The sequence below is a fragment of the Sphaerodactylus townsendi genome, linkage group LG14 (genome assembly GCF_021028975.2).
Source record: "Sphaerodactylus townsendi isolate TG3544 linkage group LG14, MPM_Stown_v2.3, whole genome shotgun sequence".
NCBI classification, from domain to species: Eukaryota; Metazoa; Chordata; class Lepidosauria; order Squamata; family Sphaerodactylidae; genus Sphaerodactylus; species Sphaerodactylus townsendi.
In genome coordinates, this window is record NC_059438.1 from 8,258,519 (window position 1) to 8,270,667 (window position 12,149).

Here is a 12,149-nt window from a genome sequence, read left to right on the forward strand (position 1 = left end):
CCAGTATTTGGGCTGCAGAAACTTTGTAGATTACTAATCAACTTGTTCAGTGGTGAGATTCAGCCTATTCGCACCTATTCGGTAGAACCAGTAGCTAACTTTTTATCTAGTTCAGAGAATGGTTGTAATCCCACCACTGAGTCCTTTCGGAACCGGCTGTTAAATTATTTGAATCCTACCACTGAACTTGTTGCTTATCAATAGCATTAAACTGTACATTTTCAGTTATGCAAACAAACTTTATTATACTGGGTCTGTGAGTATCTCTTGCTGTAGATTTTGACACCAGTTGGCTCTTCCATTATAAAAGGTCGCTGACTTTTTGGGCTAAATTGTCCTGCCACTCGCCACATGTCAGCCCTCAGGAACTGTATGGAAAAAGCAAAATGCAAGTCTGGAGACAGAATGACGACAAAACAGGTACTGATAAGAGTCATCAACTTTCTTGTTGTGGGGCTTAGAGAAGTCGAGACCAAAAGAGCTTAGCAAGGCAACCATCTATTTCCCCTTAAGGATTTCTTAGAAGGGCAACAATCTATTTCCCTTAAGGATTTCTTTCAGAGAAATAGCAAGGAAGTCCTTTCTGATGGATAGCATGGCAGAATCAGGAAACGGACCAACAGCACCACTGTGCCCTCCCCTCCCCGGCCCCTCCCCAACCTTGATGGTTGCCAAGTTTCCCTTCCTGAGACTGCCTCTTCAAACTGCTGGATTGCAACCTGGATCACAGTCAAATATTTATGATTTTGGAGTCACTAAGGCCGTTTCCGCACCGGCATTTAATGGCGGCCTGGAGACGGCAAAAACGCTGTCTCCAGGCCGCCCTTCGCACAGCGAACGGCAGCGGCTTCGAGACGCCTCCCCCACCCGGCACTTACCTTGTCCCCAGGCCTCCGGCGCGTTGCCGAGGCCTGGGGACACGCCCCCCTGCCCTGCGCCGCTGGAGCAGGCGCGCAGGGCCAGGGGGGCGTGTCCCCAAACCTCGGCGACGCGCCTGAGGCCCGGGGACATGCCGGGTTGGCCCGGCGCTGGCGCTCTGCGGCGCCGCCTGCCCGGCTCTTTCCAGGACCGTCCATGCGGACGGTCCCAGCGTCGTCGGGTCGGCATCAGAAACGCCGACCCGGCCGCTTCCACATTCGTGCGGAAACGGCCTAAAGGTTTTGTGCAGTAACGGCACAAGGTGCAATAACGGACCAAGGGAACAAGAACACTGGGAAGGGAAAAAGGGTTTGCCCAGAGCCGGGTGCCCTTTTTCCAGTAACCAGCACCGAAACCGTGGTTCTTTATCCAGATACTCTCAAACAGCTGAGGTTTTAAAAATTTTATTAAAAAGAAAGAAAACAGGAAGCAATAATAAGCTCTCTCTCAGCTCTGTACAGTTCCAAGAATAAAAAAGCAACCCAATCCAATATAAGACTATTTAGCCCAAGGCAGATGAATGAATGGATGAATCTCTTTAAAATGAAAGTGAATTAAAGGAACGAATTTTCCTTTAGCATCATGTCAGGGTTTTACAGCATTTTGTCCTCTAGTCCAGGAAGAGGGAGATAACCCCCACCTGAGCATTCTTGGTCATTAAGGCCTATCTGTCCGGTTTAGGATGTGGACTCATAAAAGCCAATTTCCGTTATCTAAACACAAACACAATTTACAACTTTAGTAAGGGCCAAAAGGTTGTATTGTTTATGACCTAGCAAGACCAAGTGTTTGCCATGCAAGATAAATTATCTCTAAGTAAACTTAAAGGAATATATACACTTTCTTCACCCACACCCAGAGAAACAGGTATGATATGGCATGCAAGATGCTCTCCAAAGCATCCTTGGATGCAGTAACTGTATCCAGGCAGCCTCTTGCTAAATTCACTTCCATGTAAACAGGCATAGGAGTGGGCAGAGGGAAGCCGCAAAGAGAGACCACGTTCCCAGCTCTCTTCTCCTCAGGGACTCACCCGTTAAGGAAGCAAGAAAAAGGAAAAAATGCTTGGGAGTGCTGAGCTTCCTCTAGCCTAGCCAGAGTGGTGTGGTGGTTAAGACAGAGCAGGTGCTCTCTAATCTGGTGAACTAGATTAGCTTGTGCAACACATGCCAGCTGGGTGACCTTGGGCTTCGGAGGTCTCTCAGCCCCACCTACCTCACAGGGTGTTTGTTGTGAGGGGGGAAGGGAAAGGAGATTGTAAGTGACTCTCCTTACATGGGAAAAAGGGGAGATATAAATCCAGCTCTTCTACTACTTCAAGTCTGAAGAGACCAGATGCAGACAAAGGAGAGCTTTTCAATAGATGCAGCTTCCGTCTTGGCTGGGTACCTTCTTCACAGCCATGAACAAAGTCGGGGCCACAGAAATCTGCCTCTGGCCACACTTGTGCTTTCACTCTTCTACCAGGAGAAAGGAAGACATTGCAAAAGGCAGTAGGCATAAAGGCACCACTGTCTGTCACTGCTGGGAAGCAGGAACTCCCTGTAGCAACTCTCGCTCTCCCAGCCTGAATGCTTTCGATCCCTCTGCCAAGCACAAGGAAGAAAAGGGGCGGGAGAGGAGGTCGCCACCAGTGCTGGGCGCTGCCCTGTTCCTTGGCTGGGAAGACAGAGAACTGAGCCAAGCTGCAGCTGAACCCTCTTAGGCCATTTTTATCTGCATGAATGGCCCGGAGGTTCCCTTATCGCAGTGGTTCTCAACCTTCCTAATGCCGCGACCCTTTAATACAGTTCCTCATGTTGTGGTGACCCCCAACCATAAAATTATTTGTGCCTCGGTTCCTAAGACCATCGGAAATATGTGTCAACTCGGAAGGGAGACCTGCATAGAGTGTGCTGCTCCACCAGCAATCACCAAGCCCTAAATCAAGGCAGGAGCCAGCGTGGAAGAGAAGCAGGACTCTAAACTGGGATCAATTCCTCACTCCCCCATATTGAAGCCTGCTGGGTGACCTGGGCCTGGTCACAATTCTCTCAGGCCCTTTCTGCACCGGCCAATTACATCGGGGTAGTACCGGCAAAAAACCTGGGTTGGGGCGGGGGACTTTGCACGGATCCTGCCCCTCACGCAGATCCACTCTGAGTTCCCCACCCCCACCTGGGTTATTCAAGAATCACGATTTTCGTGATTCTTTTGTTTTAACCCTCCTCACAGCCATGCAGGGGAAATGGGCTGTATCATGACCCCGGGGTGTGGGTGGGGGGTTGGTCCTGCTTTGCAGGCAGGCAGGGAAGAAAAAAGATGTACCTTTGTGTGAAGGCGCGCACGGCGCACCCCAGCCAACGTGCTGGCTGTCCACAGCTGTCCAGTCATGGGAACAGGCCAGGGTGAGTTCATGTAACCTGCCTTTCCCCTGCTTTTATTGACCCGTGCGGAAAGGCCTCAGCTCTTCAAAACCACCTCTCCCAGATCTTGCTCTAGCTCTCTAATGGACTTGTAGAATGCTGAACCTGAGACGTCAGTGTCCTCTGCTATTGAGCTTTAACCCAGCCCCCCTGGTTCTTTTCCCTACTCTCTGCCAAATATCAATCGGCACATCTATACAGCAGCTTACCTGTGGGAGGTTTCAGTTCTTCGGTAGCTAGATCAGAGCATACGGGGAAGTCTAATGCCCCATGTGAACAGAAGAAATTGCCTTTGGGAAGTCAAATGTAGTGCAGCACGGGGTATGATGTCAGCATTTGGCTTTCCCACAAAGTCTCAAGATATTCCGGTTTGACAAGGGCTGGTTTGACAACAGCCGAACTTGGAGCAACAGAGATTTCCATATTTGTGTGCCTTTAAAAGACTTGACAGCCAATTATCTTCACTTTAAATGGGAAAATGTGTTTGCTCCATCTTGGGTTGTTGTTTTTAAAGAGCTCTTTTGCTGTTCTACAGCATTAAGACTTCCTTGTTGAAAATATCTCTGGTTTTCCTATGTTTTGTATCAATTTTTTTGTCCTATCCACCCCTGCTATGATTTCAGCACTCCACTATGTGGTAACTGGCTCTGTTCTGGATGACGGCCTGCTTTGACTTTGCTCTCTATTCTCTCATGTGTTTAAGAAAAGGCATGCTTGAGAAAGTGACTGCGGCATTACATCTCAACTAATAGAGAATTATGCTTTCCCTCCTGACAGAGAAAGCGGGGCAAATGGACTGAGTCAACTGAAGAACTGTGATTTGCCCAAGGTCACCTAGTTGGCATGTGTTGGAGTGCACCCCAGATAAGCCTCCACAGTTCAAGTGGCAGAGCGGGGAATCAAACCTGGTTCTACAGATTAGAGTATACCTGCTCTTAACCACTACACCATGCTGGCTTCCAGTCCTCAGTGTTGCCCCAGCCATCCTTTAAAAAAGCACAGACAGCCACATCTGCCTTACAGGCGAGCAACTCCAGTAATATGCAAAATGATGGACATGTGAACATATCATGCCTTATAGTGAAGATCTCCATGGTCTCAGGCAGAGGTGCTTTGCATCACCTACTGGAGATGCTAGGTATCGAACCTGGGACCTTTTGCATGGCAAACTGAGACTTTTCTACTGAGTCACAGAATCTCATGAGAGCACGTGTGGCTTACCACACTGTTTTGTAAAGAGGGCTGGAAGCAAGAGCTATAAGCAAGAGAAATAGGACGGTCTGTTCTGGATTCCCAGGAAGTGGCAGGAGTTGAGGGAGTGGGAGTGGGTGTTAGGTGGAACAGGAAGTCCTCTGCCCCAAAGTCCACCAGCTGTGGTCATTGCCTCTGTTGGCCTTGTGTTAGAGCTGGAGCTCCTGTTTCAGGATGGGAACAGATCAAAAGCTTAGCATTGGCTCTCCTCCACATTGCCGGTGGTACTCCCTTCCTCTGCTTTATCTTGCAACAGCCCTGCAAGGTGGGTTAGGCTGAACTAAAACTGAACAGCCCTGCAAGGTGGGTTCAGTTCTCCTATCATCTTTCCTCTGCACTTCAGTAATGTGTCTAATGGGTGTCTCTCAGATCATAGCCTGACACTTTTCATGAAATGCAATTTTTTTTCAAGGGCACAAGGGGGGGCTGCTCCCTCCCTCTGAACCAGCGGCAGTCACAGCCTGACCTGGCAATACAGCAGAGTTTCTCATTCCAGCCACCTGCTGTAACTTGCCCAAAAACAGGCTTGGTGCCAAATTAGCCCAGCTGCCTTTAAAAGCTGTTTTCCCCCTTTCTTTAATTGCTACTGTTAACATTGCTTTATTCCAATCTCTTTTTTAAAAAAGGTGATGGAAGACTGACCCTCTTGTTGCAGGCTAGAAGTCAAAAAGCTGTCCAATTCCACTTTCCTGAACACGTTAAAATCAATAATACGTTTGTATCATTTTATCACTAACCACCAACTAATTTCATGGAGACTGCTGCAGCAAAAATAACCAGGTGCCTAGCAGCTCCTTGAAATCAAACATGATTTTGTTTTTGCTAAACTAGCTTTTGTTTATAAAATACTCAACCGGTTATACATTGCTGAACACCTGGCTCCCGCCCTCTGCCACCGCCAAGCTTGCCTACTTTTGCACCTGAGCAGCAAAGGATTTTTTTGAAGGGACCAATCATGCATAGCTGAAAGACCAGTAGCACCAGTTTAGCCAATTCTCCACTCATATGTAATTCGAGAAGGGTTCTTTAACCCCAGGCTTCCTGTCATGAAAATGTAAAAGGTTTTGGCAGAACTCCCTGTTATGAATCTCAGCTGCTTCCTAGCGTTTGGACACCACTTGACTTGCACCCAGAAGCAAGCTTGCTCTTTGCAACTAAGAGTCAGGAATACCACATGAAGTTTAGAGATAGCTAATCCAGGTTGAGTAATCCTTGGGAACCCTGTTCACAAGTTACAAAGAACATGTACGAAATCCATGCATGATTTTTTAAAAAATGTGCCTTGGATAATTCACAATTTATACTCAATGGACGCGCTGATGAACTTTGCAGTAGAAACTACATTCATCCAGATACTGGTCCCTGGCTGCAATTGCAATGTGAATTGATTCTTTTTTACGAACAGCAGTATGAGCGTAACTGCAGGTTCACATACACTCTCTCTATCAAGTGATCGGGGCTAGTAATAACTCCTATAAAAGTGGCACTTCAGTTATCAATTTGCCAAATAGTATCACAATATTAAAATCATGGGCATTTAAACCACCATCGCCTGTGCAGCAAGTACCAGCAAAATCCCAATCAAATCCGTGTTCTCCTGGGCTGTGCTCTTCCAAAAGTACATTGGTGAAATCCACATGGTTTATTTTGTGTTCAGAAAATATCTGGAAGCCAGTCAGCAGACTACGACACAGGCATCATGAGTGTAAAGTACTCAGAGGGCCACAAGATTTCTTTTGTTTACGATTTTAGCATAACTAACTAGGTCATGCTTATGGCCCAAATCCCATTTGCAATATGGGAACACACCCTGCAGGGAACTCCCAATTAATAGAAGTTTCCAAGGGCAATTGGCCACAAGAAGAGCATCATTTTGGTGTTATCAGCAGTGAGGTAGCTTTTGAAAATGCAACAAAATACCATAGAAATATAACCCAACCCAAGTGGGGCCAAATCCCTAGAAAACTGCAGTAGAACAGAGGAGGCAAAACCTCTTCCGATTGCCCCTTTTTCTCCCACAAAGAGAAGGATTGACAACTATGTGGTGCAGCAGTTACAGTAGGGTGCACACAACCTATAAAAACCTAAACTATATGTAGGTTATTATATTCAATACAACAAGCTGTACCTGTTGAATATTCCTGTTGAATACACACACTGTACCGTATAAATTGTTTACAAAACCATACGAGTAAATCCAAAGTGATGCAAAAAGCACAGAAGAGTATATTTTAACTTTCAGCGACATGGAGTTCATCAGACCAGATCAACTACTAACATTTCATGGCATTCCATAGTCAGACGGTAGTAGACGTCTCATAAGAAGGCTGCATTGTTCTGTAGCCAGCGGCTGTTAATGTGGAATCCAGCGATTCCTCGAGACGTTTCATGCTTGCCTCTGCAATTCCTCAGAGCCTTCAGAACCATGAATTTTTCAAAGAATCCTGTGCTCCTTGGTTGGTTTTTGGCAGCAGTTAAGAGTGTCAGCCTGGGATCTGGGGGACGCAGGTTATAATTTGGATGTTTGCTGGGTGGCCAGTGGCCAATTAGTCTCTCTCTTTCAGCCTAAGCTCCCTCACAGAGTTCTTGTGGGAATAAAATGGAGGTGGGAGAGTGACATGGATCTTTAGGTGTTGGTCTAGGACAGTGGTGGCGAACCTTTGGCACTCCAGATGATATGGACTACAATTCCCATCAGCCCCTGCCAGCATGGCCAATTGGCCATGCTGGCAGGGGCTGATGGGAATTATAGTCCATAACATCTGGAGTGCCAAAGGTTCGCCACCACGGGTCTAGAACCTGGGAATTAACCCAGGTTTGAATCCCTAATTGTACCATGGAACCTTGCTGGGTGTCCTTGGGCCAGTCACGCACTCTCAGCCCTAACGCTGGCTAGTACTGGGATGGGAGACCTGAAGGAAATACGAAGGGTGTGACAGAAGAGGCAGGGAATGGCAAACTACCTCTGCAGGTCTATTGCTTTGAATACCCTATGAGGTCGCCATTCAGATCACAAAGCTGTAACAGGCACAAAACAGCAGAAGATAAACAATTGTGGGGGGAGAAGAGACAGAAGAGCACAGATAGAGGAAGGGTTTAGGTGCAGAGGTGGGATCCAACCAGTTCTCACCACTTCCCTAGAAGTGGTTACTAATTTTTTCTGAGTGCCGAGAAGGGGTTACTAAAGCAACCTCCCTGCCCAATAGGGACTGGAGGTGCGTGTGTGCGGCGGCGCCACTGTTTGAATCCCGCCACCATCGGAACCTGTTATGAAAATTTTTGGATCCCACTACTGTTTAGGTGTATCGTGAAGTCAGCTGGAAGAGAAGAGTCTGGATGGCGAAAAGGCAAATTTGACTTTGCTTTTGCATAATGTGCAAATGAAGCACAGCCTGGCGCTCAGTAAGAGATCTGCAAATACAAAAGGTGAAGGAGAAAACTCAAACCTGTACAGGGTTAACTGATGAAAAACCAATTGGCCATGCTGGCAGGGACTGATGGGAATTGTAGTCCATGAACATCTGGGGTGTCAGAGTTGGAAACCCTGCTTTAATTGAAACCCGTGCAAGTTTTCCTACTCCTCCCCCTCAATCCAATTTCAAACGAAAGTTAATAAATGTTAAATTGCCTTCTGGATACTTATCCTACTTCCTCCATTTATTTTACCTCAGACTGAAGGCAGCAACGGGCCCAGAGGTCTCCTGGAATTACAACTGATCTCCGGACAACAACCAATCAGTTTCCCTGAAGAAAAGGAGGGTATACTCTATGGCATAGGTGTCAAACTCGCGGCCCTCCAGATGTTTTGGACTAAAGTTCCCATCATCCCTTGCCAGCATGATGCTGGCAGGGCATGATGCTGGCAGGGGATGATGGGAATTGTAGTCCAAAACATCTGGAGGGCCGCGAGTTTGACACCTGTGCTCTATGGCATTATATACCCTGTTGGGGTCCTTTTGCTCCCCAGGATCCAACCTCAAATCTCCAAGAATTTCCCAAGCGAGCGTTGCCTGCCCTCGTGACAACCATTTAAGGGGGTAGGCAAACCAGCAAAAAGTGGGAGAACAACGTATCAAAACATCACCGCACCTAGCAGCATGTCAAAGACCAATGAACATTATTACCTCGGAAGCCAAGGGCTTTCAGATCCTCTGAAGATGCCAGCCGCAGATGCAAGCGAAACGACAGGAGAGAATGCTACTGGAACACAGCCATACAGTCCGGAAAACCCACAACCCCCTAGTGATTCTGGCCGTGAACGCCTTGGACAAGGGCTTTCACTTCTGGCCCCCAAAGAAACTCATTGCAGAGCAGCCCTCTGAAGCTACTGGAAAAATGCCTTGAAATCTCTGGCTGCAACAAACATGAATCCCTACTGCACAGGACTTGCCAAGCCTTTTGGAGGGAGTGCCGCCAAATGCCCCGCAGCGCCAACGTCTGCTTGGTATAGTGGGCAGGCAAGCAAAGAGGGGTGGTGCGAGGGGTGTGTGTGAAGAAAGAGATCAACTGGGGAGGGGGAAGAGCTGAACCCCAGGAGCTCTTCCAGAGCTGTAGGGGCTCGGCCCTGGATGCTTGGGCAGAGAAGCTGTTCTGCATGCCAAGCCAATGGCTCATGTGTGCCAGTCTGGCAGGCGTGCCAGGGAGCACCTGGTCCTATACTAATGCACAAAGCACACAGTGTGTTTGAAATTGGAACTGTGGCTCTCTCCAAACACTGCCAGGGGTTGCGAGAGAGATGGTGCCTGTGCCAGACCTGACTTCACACACACACACCCGCCCCCCGGATTTACCCTTCCACAACGTTGCCATGGATACCTTTTCCCCATCCCCATCCTCCCAAAAAAGCTTAGGAGGTCATCCATGCGGTTTTTAAGGTACTTCCGGACTCCAATTTTGTATCCCGTTTAAATAGTGAGGCGCTTAAAAATCACGTGGATTTCTATGGCAGAGGTACAAGACCAAACTCTTCTACCTGGCTACAGAGAGGTAAAAGCCTGTGTTGCGTGGGGCTTACTCCCAAGTAAGCACGCTTGGGGTTGCAAGCCTTGGGAATCTGCACCTGTCCTGTCGTATGTTTGGACCGGGACTCCAAACTGCTGGCCAGTTTGGAGTCCCGGTCCAAACATACGACCGGTGCAAATTCCCAACGCTTGCAATCCCAGTGCTTACTTGGGAATAAGCCCCCCGGAGGCGACACAAACCGGCGTCCCAACCAAATGCGAATCTGCAAAGTGCAAATGCGAATCTGCGGTCCAATCCATTCCTACGCGCCCTTCCCGGGAAGTAAGCAACGCTGCAGGCATTCAATAGGGATCCGCAACAAAGGGGAGGGCGCCTTTCCTACAGCCTGCGCCCCACAGAACTTCACAGGAGTCACAGGCTGGTCGCCGTGCGTGCCAAAGAGAGCAACACTACTTGGAAGCGTTCACCCGGTCCCGGGATTATTTTGCCCCCCACCCCCCTGCTCTGTCGGCCCCCTTACTTGGCAAAGAGGCCGCTTTTCGGTGGAAGCAGGAGGCGCCTCGATCCGAATTCCCGATCCGAATTCCCAATCCGGCGCCCGCTTCGGACACTATGGAGGCGCGGCAGGGCGTCCGCTCCGCTCCCTGCTCCGACTCGGCGAGCACCACGCCTCTTAGGCGGCGCCAGCGACCTCTGCAGCCCCCCTGCTGCGACTGGCTCCGGGGATGGGGCGGGCGCCTGTCCTTTCCCGGCGTGGACTTTCCTGGGTGGCGCTGCAGCAGGTGGCACGGACTGCGCGCTACTCCGGAAAAAACTGACGCGCTTTCCCACGCCGGCTTCGAGGGGGCGTTCGCACGTGCGCCTTCGTCACCGGCCGACTGGGTTAGTCAACTTTGCCGGGACTCTCCTCGCATGTGGCGTGTCTAGTGCGGTCAAGTAGCGGCTGGTTTACGGCGGCCCCGGCAAGGGGCTTTCAAGGCTGACGAGGAGCAGAGGTGGTTTGCCAGGGTCTTCCGCGGGGTCTTCCTTGCAGGTCTCCCTTCCGAGTTGACCCTGCTGATAGCGTCTCAGATCTGTCGAGATCAGACTATACCATACTATTCCACATTCCAGCTTTATATTGTGCTTGTGTGTCAAATGGCATCAACTTGCATCCCACTTGTGGTGACCCCACCGAGGGGCTTTCAAGCAGTGAGAAGCTGAGGTGGTTGGCCAGGGTCTTCCTCTGCCGGGGTCTTCCTTTGCAGGTCTCTCTTACAAGTTCACCCTGCTTATAGTATCTCAGATCAGATCTGGCTATACCACATCATTCCACATCCACATTTATATTTTGTTTGTGCCAAATGCCATCAAGTTGCAGTCCACTTGTGGTGACTCCAGCAAGGGGGCTTTCAAGGCTGATGAGGAGCAGAGGTGGTTTGCCAGGGCTGTCCTCTGCAGCGTCTTCCTTTGCAGGTCTCTCTTCCAAATAGACCATGCTTATGATATCTCAGATCAGATCAGGCTATACCACATGCCAGCTTCATATTGTGTCTATGTGTAAAATGCCATCAAAGTGCAACCCACTTGCAAAGGGCTTTCATGGCAAGTGAAAAGCAGAGGTCATTGCCTTCCTCTGCAGAGTCTTCCTTGTAGGTCCCCTTCCCAAGTACCATCCCTGCTTAGCTTCTTAGATCTGAGAAGATGAGATTGTATCATGCTGTATCCTCTCCATCCATATGGAATAAGATAGTATACATTCACCTGCCCTTGAACCGTAAAAAAGAAAGAGGGTCGGAAGCTTCTCCAATCAAGTGCAGAAGACTTACTATCGATTGTGACTCTAGTGTGAGAGCAAAGTTGAAATGATCCTGAACATGCCCACGGAGTAAACTTAGAGCTCTGAAACACACCAAAATGAAAGCATCTGAAATTGTATTTGTTTCATTTTACATTTCTGATTATCCTCCTTTTTCACTGAGACTCAAGGTGGATTACACGGTGGGACACACAGCAAATTGGATTGCAGAAGTCTGAAACAAACCACAAGTATCAATATTACATCTTAAAAGATGCTGAAATTTTATAGCAGGATCATAAACTCAGAAACAGATGGTCCTGTTATACACAGCAATATAGTCCAAAGTCCCTTTCCCGTTAAGCACGTGTTTGTTTGTTTTTTTGCAGAGTGGTCCTCTTGGCCCAAAAGCAAAACCCAGAAACAAAGTTCAGGTAAAACCAACCAAAATGACACCAAAGAACTCCAGTTTTCAGATTTTGCTTGGATCCAATGCAGCCATCAGCAAATTCGGTATTGTCAAAGGCTTTCACAGCCGGAATCACTGGGGGGTTGTGTGGTTTCCTGGCTGTGTGGCCGTGTTCTAGTAGCATTTTCTCCTGTTGTTTCGCCTGCATCTGTGGCTGGCATCTTCAGATGATCTTTATTGTGTGGCTGGCATCTTCAGAGGATATAATATATAAATCCACAGATGCAGGCGAAATGTCAGGAGAAAATGCTACTAGAACATGGCCATACAACCTGGAAAGCACACAACACCCCAAACACGGTATTCTTCTTCTTATACCAAGAATAAAACCTTCTTGGGCTTAAAGGTGCCACTGGATTCAACCTTT

At 48.5% G+C, this 12,149-nt stretch overlaps 1 protein-coding gene across 1 annotated transcript in view; it reads right to left on the bottom strand.

Moving 5' to 3' along the window:
* Nucleotides 1-10,291, bottom strand: part of ADGRG1 (adhesion G protein-coupled receptor G1) — a 41,513-nt gene extending 31,222 nt beyond the window's left edge. Inside the window, exon 1 of the mRNA XM_048515242.1 lies at nt 10,057-10,291. The gene's annotated coding sequence lies outside the window, so the exon portion shown is untranslated. The remainder of the gene's footprint in view (nt 1-10,056) is intronic.
* Nucleotides 10,292-12,149: the final 1,858 nt, after the last annotated feature.